At 33.6% G+C, this 7,225-nt stretch overlaps 1 long non-coding RNA gene across 1 annotated transcript; it reads right to left on the bottom strand.

The window, feature by feature from the left end:
- Positions 1-1,164: 1,164 nt before the first annotated feature.
- Positions 1,165-5,265, bottom strand: LOC127000834 (uncharacterized). The gene is made up of 2 exons (XR_007754544.1): positions 2,324-5,265; positions 1,165-2,004 (listed from the first exon to the last, which is right to left on the bottom strand). It is a non-coding gene; the product is annotated as an uncharacterized LOC127000834 (long non-coding RNA).
- Positions 5,266-7,225: the final 1,960 nt, after the last annotated feature.

Raw genomic sequence — 7,225 nt, 5'->3', positions numbered from 1 at the left:
TTTTCTTCTTTCTTTGGTTCAGTTATTGTTTTTTCTTCTTTCTGGGCTTCAGTTGATGTTTTCTTCTCCTTCTTTGGTTCAGTTATTGTTTTTTTCTTCTTTCTGGGCTTCAGTTGATGTTTTCTTCTCCTTCTTTGGTTCAGTTATTGTTTTTTTCTTCTCTTTCTGGCCTTCATTTGATGTTTTTCTTCCTTCTTTGGTTCAGTTATTGTTTTTTCTTCTCTTTCTGGGCTTCAGTTGATGTTTTCTTCTCCTTCTTTTGTTCAGTTATTGTTTTTTTCTTTTCTTTCTGGGCTTCAATTAATGATTTTCTCCTTCAATAATTTTTCTTTCCTCTCTTTTCGCGCTTCAATTGGTCCTTGTCTTTTCAAGTTTCAATTAATATCCTTTCTTGATAGTCTCTACTTCAGTTAACACTTTCTCTTCTCTTCCTGGCTTGAATACAACTTTTTTATCCTCTTTCCCATATATTTTTCTATTTTTTACACGTTTCATTTGTTTTTCTTATTTTTTTGTACCTCAGTAAGTATTTTCTCCTCTCTTCCTGGGCTTCAAATCAACCTTTTCCTCCTCTTTCCCATATTTTCTTCCTATTTTTCCACGTTTCAACTTTTTCCTTGATTTTCTGTTCTCCAGCTAACATTTTCTCTTCTCTTCCTGGCTCCAATTCATCCATTTTCTCCTCTTCCACATTTCAACTTTTTCCTCGATCTTCTCTTCTCTAGTTAACATTTTTTCTTCTCTTCCTGGGGTCCAATTCATCCCTTTTTCTTCTTTTCCACGTTTGAACTTTTTCCTTGGTTTGCTCTTCTCCAGTTAACATTTTCCCTTCTCTTCCCTTTTCCCCTTTTCCACGTTTCAACTTTTTCCTTGACTTTCTCTTCTCCAGTTAACATTCTCTCCTCACTTCCTGGGCTCCAATCCATCCCTTTTTCTCCTCTCTCTCATACATGCACAAGTAATATATGGTCTTCTCTTCCCTCTGTACGCAGCAACTAATGGTATTCTTCTGACAAGTTATGCACAATTTACACTTTCCATTTTTCTTTCTGTATGGAGTATTATGCGTTTCCTCTTGCATGCATTCACGATTTGATGTATTTTATCACTTCATTTGTCATTGGAAAGTTTAATTATTTCATTTATTTTTTGTGCTTTCATCTGTTCTTTTGTTTCTGTTTGTGTATTTTTTGTTTTCTTATTTAATGTATTTTATCACTTCATTTCTCATTGGAAAGTTTAATTATTTCATTTATTTTTTGTGCTTTCATCTATGTCCTTTTTTTCTGTTTGTGTATTTTTTATTTTCTTATTTAATGTATTTTATCATTTTTTTTTACCTCATATAATTGCAGTTTGATTTATTTCACCACTTTCTCATGTCTCGCATACACGGATTCGATATTTTCTCTTTCCTCCCTTTTCGCATCCTTTTTTTCTTTCCTTTACTTGGCTTTCTGTATAACGATTCATCTAGTTTTTCTCTTTTTTTCATATATACTCAGATTAACACCTTTTTTACCTCATATGTTTGCACAGTTTGAGTTATAGACGGATTCAATATATTCTCTTTTCTTCCCTCTTCGCCTTCCTTTCTCTTTCCTTTACTTGGCTTTCCATATAACGGTTCATCCAGTTTTTCGCTTTTTTTTTTCATATATACTCAGATTAACACCTTTTTTACATCATATATTTCCACAGTTTGAGTTATACACGGATTCAATATATTCTCGTTTCCTTCCTCTTTGCATTCCTTTTTCTTTCCTTTACTTGACTTTCTATATAACGGTTCATCCAGTTTTTCCTTTTTTTTTCATATATACTCAGATTAACATTTTTTTTACCTCATATATTTGCACAGTTTGAGTTATAGACGGATTCAATATATTCTCTTTTCTTCCCTCTTCGCCTTCCTTTCTCTTTCCTTTACTTGACTTTCTATATAACGGTTCATCCAGCTTTTCCCTTTTTTTTCATATATCCTCAGATTAACATTTTTTTTACCTCATATATTTGCACAGTTTGAGTTATACACGGATTCAATATATTCTCGTTTCCTTCCTCTTTGCATTCCTTTCTCTTTCCTTTACTTGGCTTTCCATATAACGATTCATCCAATTTTTCCCTTTTTTTCATATATACTCAGATTAACACTTTTTTTACATCATATATTTCCACAGTTTGAGTTATAGACGGATTCAATATATTCTCGTTTCTTCCCTCTTCGCCTTCCTTTCTCTTTCCTTTACTTGACTTTCTATATAACGGTTCATCCTGGTTTTCGCTTTTTTTTCATATATCCTCAGATTAACACCTTTTCTACCACATATATTTGCACAGTTTGAGTTATAGACGGATTCAATATATTCTCGTTTCTTCCCTCTTCGCATTTCTTTTTCTTTCCTTTACTTGATTTTCTATATAACAGTTCATCCAGTATTTCAATTTTTTTTTCATATATTCTCAGATGAACACCTTTTTTTACCTCATATGTTTGCGCAGTTTGATTTATTCCCTCACTTTCTCATCTCTCTCATGTACGTGATCAATATGTTTCTCCTCTCTTCCTTCCATTCCTTTCCTTTCTTTTTCTCTTTCCATACAACGAGTTATCCAGTTCTTTCGGTCTTTTTCTCATGCATACTAAACTAACACTTTTTTTACCTATATATTTGCACAGTATGATTTATTTCCTCGCTTTCTCATCTCTCTCATGTATGGGTTCAATATTTTTCTCCTCTCTCCCTTTCTTCCATTCCTTTCCTTCCCTTTTCCATTTCCATATTTATCCAGTTTTTTCGCTCTTTTTCTCATGTTTACTCAAATTAACTTTCTTTCCTGTATATGTTTGCACGATTTAATTTATGTCCCCCCTTTCTCACTTGTCACATACACGAATTCAAATATGCTCTCTCCTTTCTCTTTCATTTCATTTCTTGCTTATTTTCTTTCCATACAGCGATTTGTCCATTCCTTCCTTCCCTTTATCTACATACATCGTTCAATTAATTTTCCTTCTTCTCCTCCTTTCTCTGATGTTGGGAATTTCTGTGTTTTCTTCCATCTTCTTCCACTTCTTTTTTTATCCTCCTCTTCTTCCTCTTCTTTATATATCCTCCTCTTATTCCTCTCTTTTCTCTTCTCCTTTATTCCTTCTCCTCTTTTCTTCCTCTTCTCCTTTCCACCTCCTCCTCTCCTTTGCTTATTCTCCTTTCTTCCTTTTCTTCTTTCTCTCCTTTATTCATCTTCCTCTTCACTTCCTCCTTCCATATCTATCCTCCTCTCCTCCTCTTGATCTTTAGTTATTCTCCTCTTCCTCTTCTTCCTCCTATGTTAACCTATCCTCCTTCTCTTCCTCCTCCTCTCCTTTCTTTATCTTCCTCTTCTCCATTCTTCCTCCTCTACCTCGTATCCTATCTTCCTTCTCTTCCTCCTCCTCTCCTTTCTTTATCTCCCTCTCCCCCTCTTCCTCCTCTACCTCGTATCCTATCTTCCTTCTCTTCCTCCTCCTCTCCTTTCTTTATCTCCCTCTCCTCCTCTCTTCCCCCTCTTCCTACTGCTGTCTCTCCCGGTGCGTGCAGGAATTCTCGTGTTTTCTGCCCTGTTTAGCTTGAGATTAATTGTATTTTTTCTCGCCTCGCGCCGTCACACTTCCTTCACACACACGCGCGCATCCAAGCTTCTTATTTTGTCTTCTTTCTTCTTTTTTTGTTTTCTATTTGGTGTTTTTTTTTGTCTTTTTTTGTCTTCTTTATTTTTGTCTTCTTATTTTTTTGTCGTCTGTTTTTTGTCTTCTTATTTTTTGTCTTCTTAATTTCTGTCTTCTTATTATCTGCCTCTATATTTTCTTCCTTATGTTCTGTCTATTTAGCTCCTTTTTCCCTATTTTCTGTTTTATTTTGTCTTAGTTTCTGTTCTTAGTTTATCATCTGCTTTCCTATTTTCTGCCGTATTTAGCTTCTGTCGTATTTTCTCTCCCCGTCAGACTTCCTTCCCACACATTAGCACAGCCAGAAACACGCGCATCCAGGTGCTTCTGTTGATGGAGGGGAAAGCAAGAAAAATGTGAAAAGTCGAAAAAAATTAGGTGATGTAAATGGAAATGTTGGTACGTTTTGGTTGATTTTGGTTGACTGGTTGGGGTTACAGGGATGGGAATAGTGTGGTTTGGTAGTGGAATGGTTGTAGGCTGTGTGGTAGGAATGGTGTTCGTTGTGGTGGAGGGGAAACTACAAAAAAAGCAAAAATGTAAGAGATGTTTGGTGTCAAAAGTCGAAAAAAATTTGGTGATGTGAATGGGAATGTTCGTATATTTTGGTTGATTCTGGTTGACTGGTTGGGGTTACAGGGATGGGAATAGTGTGGTTTGGTAGGGGAATGGTTGTAGTCTGTGTGGTAGGAATGGTGTTTGTTGTGGTGGAGGGCAAACTACAAAAAAAAGCAAAAATGTAAGAGGCTTTTGGGTGTGAGGGCTTACTATTTTCTTTCAAGCTTCACGGTCACTCTTCTTTTCATTTCCAACACAGGTATGCACAGGTAAGGGCAGGTGAGGCGTCCATGTTGCTGTCCTTACCTTCACGCACTTTTTTACACACCTTGACACGTACATACACACTCTAACATGTACAAACACATACACACACACTCACACCTGTTGCGTTAAAGTTTTATTAGAGTTGGTATTCGTTTTGAACCTTCCCCTCACGTGGTTATTTTCCTGTGTCTTTTATTTTTCTTTCTTCATTTTTTTTATAGGTTTTGTCTTAGTTTCTTTTCACCGGCTTTTTTTTTCACCTTTTTCTTTCATATGGTTATCTTTTTTTTTCTCTTCTTTTTCTTACTTAACTTTTTTTTTGGATATGTTTTGTTGTAGTTTTTATTTTCACTATCTTTGTTTTTCTTGTCTGTTTTTCGTTTCACTATCTTTTTTTTGTCTGTTTCGCATCTTTCTCTCACGTGGTTGTCTTCTTTTTCTTTTCTTTTTCTTAGTTAACTTTTTTTATGATATGTTTTGTTTTTGTTTTTCTTTTCATTATCTTTTTTTTTTTTTGGTTGTCTGTTTTGCATCTTTCTATCACGTGATTGTCTTCTTTTTCTTTTCTTTTTCTTAGTTAACTTTTTTTTAATATATGTTTTGTTTCATGTTTTTTTCACTATCTTTGTTTGTTTTTTTGGTTGTCTGTTTTGCATCTTTTTCTCACATGGTTGTCTTCTTTTTCTTTCCTTTTTCTCAATTAACTTTTTTAATATATGTTTTGTTTCATGGTTTTTCATTTTTTGTTTTTTTTTTTTTTTGGTTCATCTTTCTCTCACATGGTTGTCTTCTTTTTCTTTCCTTTTTCTCAATTAACTTTTTTAATATATGTTTTGTTTTATGTTTTTTTTTCACCATCTGTTTATTTTTATGGTTCAGGTCTTGTGTAACTCTTTTTTTCACCCTTTTTTGTATTTTATTCTGGTAGTTATTTTTATTTTTCAAAGGTATTTCTGGTACATTTTTTTTCTTTTCTACCTTTTTTTCTATTTACCTTTTCGTTTTTTAGCTTTTTTGTGTGTGTTCTTGTGTAACTATTTTTATTCACCTTTTTGTATTTTGTTCTTGTAGTGTTTTTTTTTTAAAGGTATTTCTCGTACAGTTTTATTCTTTCTACCTTTTCTCTTTTTACGTTTTCGTTCTCTAGATTTTTTTTTGTGTGTGTATGTGTGTCTGTGTGTGTGTGTGTGTGTGTGTGTGTGTGTGTGTGTGTGTGTGTGTGTATGTGCGCTTCCCGTATGACATTTTTTCCATACCTTTGTTCCCCTTTTTTGCTATTCAATTTTATCCACACCTCTCATTGTTTTTTGTCTTCCTTTCTCTCATTTTTGGTTTCTATAACATTGATATTTTTTGTTTTTTTTTACTGGCGTACAAGTGCAGTAGTGTTTTTTTTATATTATTTCCATTCCTTTGTTTCCACTTTTTGCTTCTTGATATACACTTTTCATATTGTTTTTCTGTCTTCTTTTCTTTCTTTTTTGGTTTCTATAACATTGATATTTTTAGCTTTCCACAAGTGCAGTATTTTTTTTTCCTGATTTTCCTTTGTTTTCTCCTTTTCCTTTTTTATATTCACTTTTCACAGTCTTTTTTCTTCCTTTCTTTCGTTTTCGGTTTTTATAACATTGATATTTTTAGCTTTACACAAGTGCAGTAATTTTTTTTTCTGATTTTCCTTTGTTTTCTCCTTTTCCTTCTTTATATTCACTTTTCACAGTCTTTTTTCTTCCTTTCTTTCGTTTTCGGTTTCTATAACTTTCATATTTTTAGTTTCCCACGAGTGCAAGTAGTTTTTTATTTCTTATTTTTCCTTTATTTTCTCCTTTTCCTTTTTTTGTATTCACTTCTCAGTCTTTTTTTCTTCCTTTCTTTCGTTTTCTTTTTCTATAACACTCACATTTTTAGTTTCCCACAAATGCAAATCTCTTATTCTTTTCCTTTTTGTATTCACTTCTCAGTCTTTTTTGACTTCCTTTTCGATGCATTTTCCACCTTTTTTAGTTTCCACAAGTAGTAGTTTTCATTTCTTATTTTCCTTCTTCTCACACTCCTTTTCGTCACTTGTTATTTTCAAATGCCTACAGTTATATTCAAAAAATCTCATCTCTATCTTTTGATTCCTTTCTTTTACAACTCTTCACTTTCGACTCATTTTCCACCTTTTTTTATTTTTATATTGAGCCTTCAGCTATTTTCATTCATCTTTATATTCTCGTCTTCTCACACTCCTTTTCGTTTCTCCTTCCAAATGCCATCCTATCACACACTTATTTCCCTGCTCTTCAAAATGTCATCTTTACTCACTCCTCTCTTTCCTCTCCCTTTTCGTATGCTGTTTATCTCACGGACTTTTTTTCTTTCTCTTTTTTTTAGTGTTTTCCCTTCGCACACTTTTCCTTTCGTCTCTCGTCACTTGTTTCCTTTTCCTTTTTTTTTTTGGTGTTCTTTTTTCTCATCTTTTCCTCCTCGTCACTTTTTTCCTTCTCCTTTTTTTTGGTGTTTTTTTCTTACCCTTTCCTCCTCTGTTTCGCTTTTTCCTTTTCTCTTTTCAAATGTTTTCTCTTCACGCATTTTTTTTCCTTTCTCTTTTCATCTTTTCACGCTTGTTTCCTCTTCCTTTTCTTGGCGTCCTCTCTTCTAACCTTTCCTCTTATTTTCACTTCTCTTTTTTCGTTACTCTTTTTTTTT

This window comes from Eriocheir sinensis, chromosome 19 (assembly GCF_024679095.1).
Source record: "Eriocheir sinensis breed Jianghai 21 chromosome 19, ASM2467909v1, whole genome shotgun sequence".
Classification (NCBI taxonomy): domain Eukaryota; kingdom Metazoa; phylum Arthropoda; class Malacostraca; order Decapoda; family Varunidae; genus Eriocheir; species Eriocheir sinensis.
The sequence above is the reverse complement of the archived record's forward strand: the minus strand, read 5'-3'. Positions and strand labels throughout refer to the sequence as shown.